The sequence below is a fragment of the Phycodurus eques genome, chromosome 11, assembly GCF_024500275.1.
Source record: "Phycodurus eques isolate BA_2022a chromosome 11, UOR_Pequ_1.1, whole genome shotgun sequence".
NCBI classification, from domain to species: domain Eukaryota; kingdom Metazoa; phylum Chordata; class Actinopteri; order Syngnathiformes; family Syngnathidae; genus Phycodurus; species Phycodurus eques.
The window spans coordinates 14,683,013-14,695,037 of NC_084535.1; the positions used below are offsets into that span (position 1 = coordinate 14,683,013).

Here is a 12,025-nt window from a genome sequence, read left to right on the forward strand (position 1 = left end):
TCTTTGATCAGGCTGGGCTACCAGAAATGTTGTTGGATGAAATGGATGGTGCAGGTGATATCGGGATGACAGGTGAGCTTGGAGTTGTTGGCCCACTGAAGGACATCAGAGCGTGCGGAATCAGGTACGAATAGTCGGTTCGGCGGTCCGGTCTTGTGATCAGGGTGAGTCTGTTGAGCGTGTTTGACAATCTGTTCTATTTTCCAGGTGGCCGACCCCCCGAAGCAGGAGGAAGGGAAGATAGTTTATTGTTCTGCAGGGCTGGAGGGGGGTGAGTATATGTGAGACAGGGCGTCAGGTTTGCCGTTCCGGAATCCAGGTCGGAAGGAGACGTTAAAATTCAATTGGCTCAAGAAAAGGGCCCAGCGAGCTTGTCGGGGGTTAAGGCGTTTGGCGGAACAGAGGTAAGTAAGGTTTCTTGTGATCGATGCAGATGACAAACGGTACTTCAGTCCCCTCCAGCCAGTGCCTCCATCAATGAAATTGTCCTCTGCACCAGAATCAATGAGGGAAACTACGGGTGTATTGTGAGTGGGACCAATAATGCAAGCGGGAACGGTCATACGGGAAGAAGAACTTGAGGAAGTGGTAGTTTGGCTCACCACGGCGTAACAGGCATGAAGCAATGAAGTGACCAGATTTTCTGCAATCAATACACAGCTGCTGGGTGACACGCCGCTGACGTTCCTGAGGGTCTAGTCGTGTGTTACCTAGTTGCATGGGCTCATCTGGTGCAGTGGGGGATGACGAAGGGGCAGTTAGAAGTGCAGAAGGCAGGTGAGACGCTGACGGTGTCGTGCCCACGGTGGAAGTGATCTCGCGTGATCTAACCCCCCTCTCTCGCGCTCTCTCCCGTCGCCGGTTGTCAAGACGGATGGAAAGTGAAATAAAATCCTCGAGAGAGGAGGGCTCATCTCCAGCAGCGAGCTTGTCCTTCAGCTGCTCAGACAGACCGTTAAAAAAACTACAAGGAGGCGGCAGGTGGCTTCTCTGCCCTGAACGGGGTGATCAAATACCTTCTTGAGTTCGGCGGAAAAGGAATCAAATGACTGGAGGAGTTGTGCCATAATGCGTTTGCCCATTTAGCTGCTTTGCCGCGGAGCAGGTTAGTGACATACGCGACCTTGGATTGTTCAGTGGGATAACTTAACGGTTGTAGGTTGAAAACTAGGGAGCAATTTGGGATGAATTGGCTGTAAGCATCTGAGGCCCCAAAGTAGGGCTCGGGCGGAGGGACGTGAGGTTCTTTGTACGGGGAGCGGGATGGCTCGGCGGCTGCGGGCTCGGAAGGATTATTTACGGGAGGATGGTCGGATTAAATTTTGGTGGTAAGGAGGGAGACGTGTTGTGTGAGGGAATGTAAGGATGCCATGATCTCTTGTAGAGCCTTTTCCTGTCTCTCTATGTTGGCGCCTTGGAGGGTGAGTGCATGTTGTAGCGCCTCCGGGGTTGCTGGGTCCATGCTGGCCAGAGTATTCTGTCACGAGCTGATGTTAATGGGACCCAGAAGCAAGTGGAGGCTGAAAGGGTTGTGGTGAAAGGTTTATTGAAGCGGATATGAGGATGGATCCTTGGGGGTTGTTGGCAGGTCATCGAGGCGGGAAATGTGGGGCAGGAACATGGAGGGAGCACTGAGGAGAAGGAAGAACACGGGTGTCAGAAGGGAATCTGAGACTGGCGTATCTTACGTGCAAGTTGAGAACCGTTGTACCGCAGGAGGAACGCTCATACTCTGGCGAGGATTTCCGGGATCTGGCAGGCTTTAATGCAGTTGGTAATGAAGGCTGATTGGTGACAGGTGCACCGCCGAGGAGGTGGTGATTATTGCGAAGAGAGAGGGGAAGGCAGAGCGAGAGAGGCACAAAGCGCCACCTGAGCGCCAACAGAGGTACTGCAGGGCACAGCTCATGACAGAATATACTCTTTGGGAATAAACTAGTGCAATTTCATGGAACAAATTATTTGAATTTATGTTGTAAATGTAGGTCAATGCTTCTGATGGTCTTTAGGCCTAGGTGTCACTGACAACTCACCACGGATTAAACAATATGTTTATTGTGGTTGTTGCTGTGCAAAATGAAAGTGCATCGTAGTGAGAAATGTGCACTACTGTTTTCCCAAATGAGTTAACTATAAGACCTAAGTATGATGCTGTGCAGGCATCATCATACATGTAATGGTCTACATTTTATTGTAGGTCCCTTTAGAGTGGTAGTGAGTGTACATAATTATATATTTATTAATTATGTTGATTCTGAGAATGTACAATTCTTCCAGTAGTTTAACAAACTAGAAATTGAAATATCTGTTTATAGGGTAAAAAATAAATATAGTGGGTCTTAGAGGGTTAACATTATTGGGAGGTTTTTCTACTTCAACGTATAATTGTGACTCACTGCTCAAATGCTGTAGGACTAAAAATTCCCAGCGTTTCTTGTAATCATGGAACAACATACGGACATATCAATATACAAATTTAATTCATGCTATTTTCTCTGAATGTCCTCATAGTTACTTGAGAATCACTTTAGCAAAACAAAGAAACCTGCAAGTTTCTGAAAGAAAAAAAAAACTCCTTCATATTGTGCTTTCAGGTAATGTGTCCATTAATAGGAATGAATAACATTTACACAGCTTAATTAAACGTAATTTGTTCTTCTGCTTCAGAAAAAAAAAAAATATTACGTAGGAGTTTGTTTCAATGTGCCCTGCGATTGGCTGGCAACCAGTTCAGGGTGTACCCCGCCTCTCGCTCGAAGATAGCTAGGATAGGCTCCAGCACGCCCGTGACCCTAGTGAGGATAAGGGGTACAGAAAATGGATGAAATTATTTTATTTTGTTTGTTTGTTTGTTTTGCTCACTATACACTTGGCATATCATTTATCCTGCTTGGAAATTTTTTATTCTTTATTGTGTGACATGGATGTATTCAGAATAGATTCACAAGGTTTGGCCATTTGTCAGAAGCATAGTACTTTACAGTATTTGTTTTTTTAAATACATTTTAATATTTAGCTCTTTTGAAGATGAACACCAAGATTTTCCAAGATGAACACCAGCTGAACATATTTTCTGTGACTGCTATCAGTGGTTAAAAAGCAAATTTGCATATTCCCCCTTGAGACAGAAAGTTGATGTAATCCAAGTTTACGTGTCAGCTTCAAATTTCACATGCAAGCGTCCAAGCCTGAGGAAATATTATACACCAATACAAATGCTCTGTCATTGAACCATTCTTCCTTTGTCTTTGCAGCTTGTCCAGCACCATCCATCCATCCATTTTCTACACCGCTTATCCTCACTAGAGTCACGGGTATGCTGAAGCCTATCCCAGCTAACTGCGGGCGGGAGGCGGAGTACACCCTGAACTGGTTGCCAGCCAATCGCAGGGCACATATAAACAAACAAACATTCGCATGCACATTCATACCTACGGACAATTTGGAGTCTTCAATTAACCTACCGTGCATGATTTTGGGATGTGGGAGGAAACCCGAGCACCCGGAGAAAGCCCACACAGGCACAGGGAGAACACACAACTCCACACAGGTGAGGCCGGATTTGAACCCACCGTACTGCCACTTGTCCAGCTCATTAAGTTTAAAATATATAATTATGTGTATTCCTGGTGGGGAGTCTACTTAAGCCCAGTTGGAAACATGGCATAGGACCTTCCACTTGCAGAATCACTCCCATATCAGGTAACACTGTTTGCACATTAATAACTTGTTTATATAGCACCGCCTAATCCTTCTCACAGGGGATGTATAATTTCCTTTGCATGGTGTTTCCTCATTCAAGTGTACTTGATAAATTGTGTTTAATGCAAGTCTAAATATGCAATGCAGTCAAGGGCTGGTGTGTGCTTAGTCTAATAAAGGACACAAAGATATCTATAAAAGTGACGCAAAGGCAACCCAATCAAAAAACATTAAATTACTCGATAGCTAGCTAGCTAGCTACCAACCAGTCCAGGTTATACATTACTTCTTGCTTGAAGTCAAATGGGATAAGTTCCTCACATGTAACCCGAATGAGGAAAAGCAGTGTAGAAAGAGGTGGCTATATGTCTTGAAATAAGTTATAGTTGTGTTTAATGCATATTAACACGAGGGATGACGGGGCAGTTTCCTGCGAGTAGTGAGGCAGTCACCTTTTATAAAATGAACCACCCCAAACTGTTGCGGGTTTGGCCGAGTACAGCTGTGGAAAACCGTGTCGTCGAAGAGACTTACGCATGCCTTGATGGACCTTGTTTACTGTACTTAGGTCTAATCATGTTGGAGCAGAAAAGGCCTCCTCCAAAGAAGTGTGCTTATTTTTACTGGTTTAGAGCCTGTATTCCTAGTCTACCATTCTATCTCATGTTCAACACCTGCTTCAAATCAGGGAATGTTTGTTTTTTTGTCAACTACAATACGTTTCTCACAGCTATTCTTGGAGTGTTTGCCGCTTTCTTTCACTTCAATTATGTGGCCATATTGCATGACGACTCCATTGTACAAAAGCTGAAGGCGAAATCAATGCATAATTGTTTATATATATATATATATATATATATATATATATTTGTCTTTATGTCTACACGTGCTCCTCTCATCCCACTGAATGTACGTCAATGGCTCTGTGTGCTCAGAGATTAGTAACACATTATGAAGACAGGTGTCTTACAACAAAAGTGCTTTGGATGGTTAAGACTCTGAATAGAGTGTATTTGTATTGAAGGCAAACATTGTTTTTTTTTTCTTAAAACACATTTGCTGAAGTAATGAGGGCAAACATATCTAGTACAAATCTGATCACATACAGATGCAAACCAGCACATTTATACACTCTTAGAGCGCAGCCTCAGTGTCACTGTGTCATTCAAAGTAATTCTATATACAGTATTTTAATTGTTGAACCATTTTGTGTGTGTGAAAACTAAGACTAATTATGTGTATATGTTGATGTGCAGTTACTGTTGAATTTTGAGCACGTGCTGATTTATTTTTATTCAAACATGTAATACAATAAAAAGCTAATTGTTTGTATCCTGTAGTGCTTCAAGACTAATATGTGTGTGTGCATTTTAAAACAAATACAGTTTATGCATAAAAATAATGAGGACAAATGTAAACTCTAAACAAATTTGACCAGAAAATAGCATTTTATTTTTTTCAAATAAAATAAAATTTTCCTCTTTTCTGCACTTATTGATGTCAAAGTCCACTTTATGCTGTATATGCAGTATGTAAGAAACAAGCATTTTTAAACGTATTTAGATTTGTTTAAACTACAATTATATTTTCTTTATCCTTTCATGTAATAATATAATTTAGCCGATGTCAGGGTTCCAACAAATTTTTAGAGAACCATTATATGTTTAGAAAATTACCATAAGTATTCCATTAACTGCATGTAAATACATTTCTATACATTGTGCACAAACTACCATCAGCAAAGCACATTTAAGATCACTCAGTGGATCGTTTTATTTCCAACAGTTGAAGTCATGTCAAGATGATATGAAATCTGACCATGTGTCAATGTCCATATTTTCATTTTCATCTTTAACTTTACTCTGTGGAGAGTAAAAGGTCTATAGGACACACAAAAAACTAACTCCCGGTGACCCCAGTCTTATTTCTAAAAAATATTGACCTTCCACTCTCAGTTATTAATAAAGTGATTTCTTATGTTTCCTCAACTGCAAAAGGTCATTTTCACATGGATGACAAACATAACATTTTTAATGCCAAAGCTGTCGCTGTGAGACGTGGGAATTCTCTCCAAATTAATGAATACCTTCATATCTAAAAAAGTCAGTCAGCACTAGATAAATTGCTAGCAGGATAAAACCTTTTTTTCTTGAGCTAAAAAACACCAAATATATGTCAGAAAGGCTGCAACTACTTAGAATTTTATAGACATTTGTATGCTCTGTTTAAAATCTTAATCAAGCATCCTATTATAGTCACATTGTGTTAAACATTCCATCCATCCATTTTCTGAGCCGCTTCTCCTCAGTAGGGTCGCAGGCGTGCTGGAGCCTATCCCTGCTATCATCAGGCAGGAGGCGGGGTACACCCTGAACTGGTTGCCAACTAATCGCAGGGCACATAAAAACAAACAACCATTCGCACTCACATTCACATTCACACCTACGGACAATTTAGAGTTGTCAATTAACCTACCACGCATGTTTTTGGGATGTGGGAGGAAACCGGAGTGCCCGGAGTGCCCGGAGAAAACCCACACAGGCACGGGGTGAACATGCAAAGTCCACACAGGCGGGGCCGGGGTTTGAACCCCAGATTGTGTGTAAACCCAGATTGAACATAGAAAGTTAATGTTACAGTGCCGCCTTTTGCATTGCAACATGTCTGTAAAGCCAAAACATTGCACTGAGGTTGTCACTTTATAGAAACTCAGAATGTTGGTAAAAAAGTTGGTAAAAAAAAAAAGACTTCATACTAGATTGTGTAAAACATTTATTGATTTACTTTTATATGGATTATATTAATTACCTCAACAATTTAGGCGCATATTTTCTCCTGATTGCAGACACTCACCAAGTCTGGATTTTTGGCTAAAGTGGTAGAGTGGTTGTTTCCCAGCTCAAAGCTTGTGGGTTAAATCCTGAACCCCTTGTGACCTTGTCCTTGAGTGATATACTGAACCCCCAGTTGCTCCTGATACTGCACCATCAATAGTTCAGAATCAGAATCAGAATCATCTTTATTTGCCAAGTACAGTATGTCAAAAACACACAAGGAATTTGTCTCCGGTAGTTGGAGCCGCTCTAGTACGACAACAGACAGTCAATTGACAGAGAATACTTTTGAGACATAAAGACATTGAAAAAACAGTCACTGAGCAATAAAAGGTTGCTATCTGGTAATGCCGGTAGTCTTTTTTTGTTGGTTTACAATTGTGCAAAAGGATGCAGAGTCCTCTAGCAATTAGAGGAGTTTGAATGACTAATAGAGCAATAGTCCGGTGCCATGACCATTGTGTAAATGGTGCAGAGACTTCAAGAAATGTATGCAGTTTAATGTGACGAGTAGTGGGATAATCTGGGACAATGTCGATTGTGCAAATGTTGCAGATACTACTCAGTCGATTGTGCAGATGCTACTTAGGCACATCAGTGGCCAGTACTGGTCAATATCAGATATGCAAATAGTGCAGTGTGGCGAGACTATTACAGTGAGTGCACGAGTAATGTATAATTAGCCCGACAGAAATGCGACAACAAACTCAAGTCAGAAAATTGGCAGCATGTTGCAATGGAATTGTAAATTAACTGTTTAAGAAGTTAATGGCAAGAGGGAAGAAGCTGTTGGAATGTCTGGTAGTTTTAGTTTGCATTGTTCGGTAGCGCCTGCCTGAGGGAAGGAGCTGGAAGTGCTGAAGACTGGGATGTGGAGGGTCCAAGAGGATTTTGCATGCTCTCGTCGTAGTTCTGGCAGCGTGCAAGTCCTCAAGGAGTGATTCGATGACCGCTGTGTAGAACTGCCTCAACAGCTCCTGTGGCAGGCCGTGCGTCCTCAGAAGCCGCAGGAAGTACATCCTCTGCTGGGCCTTTTTGAGGATGGAGTTGATGTTGAACTCCCACTTCAGGTCCTGAGAGACTGTAATTCCCAGGGACTTGAAGGTCTCGACGTTTGACACAAGGCCGTTGGACAGCGTGAGGGGCAGCTGTGGCAAAGGATCCCTCCTGAAGTCCAAAATCATCTCGACAGTCTGCGTGTTCAGCTCCACCCACTCCACTTCCTGTTGATACGCAGACTCGTCACCGTCTTTGATGAGGCCGATGACTCTGGCTTGACAGCCGGGTGCGTTGAGGTGCAGTCGTTTGTATATAGAGAGAAGAGCAGCGGAGACAGGAGACAACCTTGGGGCGCCCCGGTGCTGATGGTGCGTGTACATGAGGTGGCCTCCCCCAGCCTCACCTGCTGTGTCCTGCCCGTCAGGAAGCTGTAAATCCACTGGCAGGTGGCAGGCGAGACGCTGAGCTGGCGACGCTTGGAGGAGAGGAGTTCGGGGATGATGGTGTTGAACCCAGATTTGAAGTCCACAAACAGGATCCAGAAGTCAGAGGTGTGATTGTGGTTGGTGCTGCGGCTGGGTGGTTGTTGTGTGTGAAAGTGTCCTTTTCAAATCTGCAGTAGAAGGTGTTCAAGTCGTCGGCTAGTCTACTGTTGTGCTCAGCTTGGGGGGATCGTCGCTTGTAATTGGTTAGCGATTGTAATGCATGCCAGACTACTTTAGAGTCGTTAGCGCTGAACTGTTTTTCTAACTTTGCTGCATAGTTTCTCTTTGCAATGTTAATTTCTTTAGTCAGCTGGTTTCTACTGCGATTATACAGGGTCTTGTCCCCACTTCGATATGCGTCCTCTTTAGCCTGGCGAAGTTGCTTAAGTTTGGCAGTGAACCACAGTTTGTTGTTATGAATGTGCGAAATTACTTTGTTGGTACACATACCTCTCCACAGAAACTGATATAGGAAATGACACTGTCCGTATATTCATCCAGGCTGCCAGCTGAATTTTCAAAGAAATTCTAGTCTGTGCAGTCCAGACAGCTTTGAAGTTCTATCTTTGCTACGTTGGTCCACTTTTTCACTGTTTTCACCGTAGGCTTCGCACATTTAAGTGTTTTCCTATATGATGATATTAAGTGAATTAAGCAGTGATCAGACGAGCCCAGGGCTGCACGAGATATGGCACGGTATGTGTTATTTAGCGTAGTATGGCATCCATTCATCCATCCATCCATTCTCAACACCGCTTATCCTGTTCAGGGTCGTGGGGCGCTGGAGCCTATCCCAGCTGACTTCGGGCGAAAGGCGGACTACACCCTGAACTGGTTGCCAGTCTGTCGCAGAGCACATAGACATTTTGTGTTTAAAAAAAAAAAAAAAAAAAAAAAAAGACACTGTGGACATTTAAAGTCCCTGATTGGTTGATTTTTCACGATCCCCGTATAATTTCACCCGGACTGAGAGGAAGTGCTTAGACCCATTTTGCTGAATGCAGAAGTAGGTTGCACATATCCTGGATTATCCCTCACCTGTCGGTGTCAGACTGTTGTTGTAGGGGGTTGGCTGATGCCAGTGTTCTATTTGGGAATTACAAAGAAAGGAGTTTTACTACAAGAAATGGCTTGTCGTTCTTTGAAGTTTCTACCATGTGTTTTGGGGTAAATGAAAAAATTAAAGAATTTGTTTTTACCATTTGAGACACTTCAATGGAAATGTCCACCCTCCAGAATCATGATGGCACCGCCTTACTGTTTTTCACCCTCCACACGATGTAGCGTGCCAACAGATACACAAACAGGCATAAATATGAAACGCCACAATTTTGTTTTAGCACTTTTATCAGCAATTTGGGCTTGGCAGAGGTCTGGGTGACATCCTAGAAATGTATGCTCAACAACATTGCCACTAAAACTATCTAGCTCTTTTCGTCACTTTCTTATAGACTAGCTAATAGATTCGCTATTGTATAAGTCTACCTTATAACTGTACTGTGTTCATAGCTCCCTGATTAGGGAGGTATGAATAACTATTTAAAATATCATTTAGAGCCTATTTCTCTATATAATATAATAGGGTCATGAAAAAGCGTAATAACTAACTAGATAAATAATGTCTAAATATACTTTCTTCAGTAGTCCAAGATGATCATCTCATCTTGTCATCCTTAATTAATTAAGAAAATGTAATAATGGTGACGCTGTGACAGTATACCTGTGCGCTCGTACACTTGGTTGACTTGTGAGTTTGTTGCCTGTGCTGTGTCTTTGTTTTGCTGTAGGTCTCCTGCGTGAAATGACAGACAGGAGTGGGAGGGCCACTTCGTCGTAACTAATAAGGAGCGCGATCAGTAGGCAATCCCACTGTGACTTTTATTTCCAAGTCTTCAAACCCTGAGTCGGACTGATCGTTATTTCACATGGATTATGCTCTGCTTTCTGCCTTTTCTTCCCTACTGCCTTAGTGGAAACTTTCCCTGCAACTGTAAGTACTTAACACTTATAAATGAACGCTTACAAAATTGAATGTAGCCCACGTTTGCGCTTTAAATGTCAACACCTTTTCATCATCCGATTAGCTCTTTCCCCCCCCCCCCCCCTTTTTTTTTTAAACCGACATGCTGCACTAAAATGTTCATTTGACCATTTTTAAGTATGTGCTGTCAAGCGCTACCTGTTTGCGGCTTTTTGGGGATTTACTGTATGTCGGTAAGGCTGAAGACATGAGCCGCTATGTACCCCCTAAAATCAAAATTAAATCAGGCAGCCAATCACCGAACGCGCTCTGAAGCACATTTTGGGTGAGGAAGGAATATTGAGAGCTGTCATTAAATTATAGACAGCCATAGTGGCAGAATACAACTCAATAACTGTTTCAACGCTTTAAACAGGCTTCTTTTAAAGCTAAAGTGTCAAAGTATTGGATTGGTGCATAGATACTGTATGGAATGTGGACATGCCCCATAAATGCAGTGCTCTGCTTTAAGTAAGGGCTGTGTCAGTGTGTGTATTGAGAATAACATCACGCCTTCACACAAACAAGGAACACGATACTTCTGTCATGCTACTTGTCCCATGCTTGACTTCAAGTTGTCACTTCACCCCGGAGCGCCATCATGCCAATGGGCAAACAGTTCCATGCTGTAAGGCTGCAGTGCAAGGGTGTATAGTGTGGTCTCTTTGAGTCAAGTTCAACCCTCCTGCTAAAAACAGTGGACACACACACACAGACACACACGCACACACACACACAATTATATGTAAAGTATAATACGCATATTTGTGTTCAAGTCCATTTCATGCGGACTCGCAAGATGTCAAAGTGTGCAGAGTGCTGTACTTCTTGAGCTAGGGGTGGTGGGTTTGCCATGCTTTGCCACAGGTGCCATGCTTCAGGGCACCTTCACAGTAGTCACGGAGCAGACTAAAATCTCTCCAAACTTTTCAATTCTGCAGTGGGACTCACACTGTGACCCTCCGATTCCAAAACCTGCTTACGGATGCACTACTGCTGCCCGTAAATCAAATTAAAGAATTACATATGTTGTAATAAAATGGAATTTCAGTTTTGCAAACATGTACTGTTACGCTTCAGGAATAATCAATACAAAGAAGCCAGTCTGTCTTTGTAGTCATTGATGTACAGGTGCCCCAGCACAATCTGATGAGATTCAGAATGAGAGGTGTAGCAAAAATTGTCCCTTGTAACGAATGGTTGTAGTTGCCCACAAAGTTTTGCACAGGGCATCTTCCCAATTTTTACAATGCTAAAAATTGTAACTAAGTATCTGTACTATGTTCTATTACAAGACTGTGTAAAGATGAGTGTTGTGGTCTCTAATGGAGGATGTAATGTAATTTATGAAAATAGTGAACAGGATAGAACCCAGTATTGAGCTGTGTGGAACACCCTTGGGGAATGGCAGGAAAGCAGATTGGGAGGTTTACCAATAGTTACGCATTGTTGTTGTTTGCATGGATAATTTTAAAACCACTTAAGCGAACAAGAGTCAAATCTGACTGAATGTTCATCAGTATCAAAAGCTTTGCTGAGATGAATGAATAAAGCCACACAGTATTTCCCTTCATAGTACATATGATGTTATTTGTGACAGATGTGATTGCAGTTGTGGTGCTATGTTTGGATTGGAAACCGGAAACATTTGAGCTGATTATTAAAGAGGGACTCCAGGAACTTTGCTCAACAGGGTACTTTGGAAATTGGTAGATAGGTGTCAGGATTTCATTTATCTCCATTTTTGTGGTCTGACTAGCTATTAGCTAGCTGTGATTAGCTACACCAGAATCAACATATTTGACAGCCCGCATTTTGATGCATACTAGGTCAAAACTGTCTTTTGAATGACTTTGAATATGTGAGAAAATATGGCATAATGGCATAAAAATTGAAGAAAGCAATACCACTGCCAGAGACGTATTCATTTAGCAATATATTGTCTTGTAGTTTGCAGTTGTGTACATTCCTGCCAACGCTCAGTA

General features: G+C 42.5%; 1 protein-coding gene across 3 annotated transcripts in view; it reads left to right on the forward strand.

Annotated features, from left to right (window-relative positions):
• Positions 1-9,931: 9,931 nt before the first annotated feature.
• The window catches only part of LOC133410161 (collagen alpha-1(XIX) chain), a 129,925-nt gene continuing 127,831 nt past the window's right edge, over positions 9,932-12,025 (forward strand). For all 3 annotated transcript variants that reach the window (XM_061690959.1, XM_061690960.1, XM_061690961.1), the window contains exon 1: positions 9,932-10,010. The gene's annotated coding sequence lies outside the window, so the exon portion shown is untranslated. The remainder of the gene's footprint in view (positions 10,011-12,025) is intronic.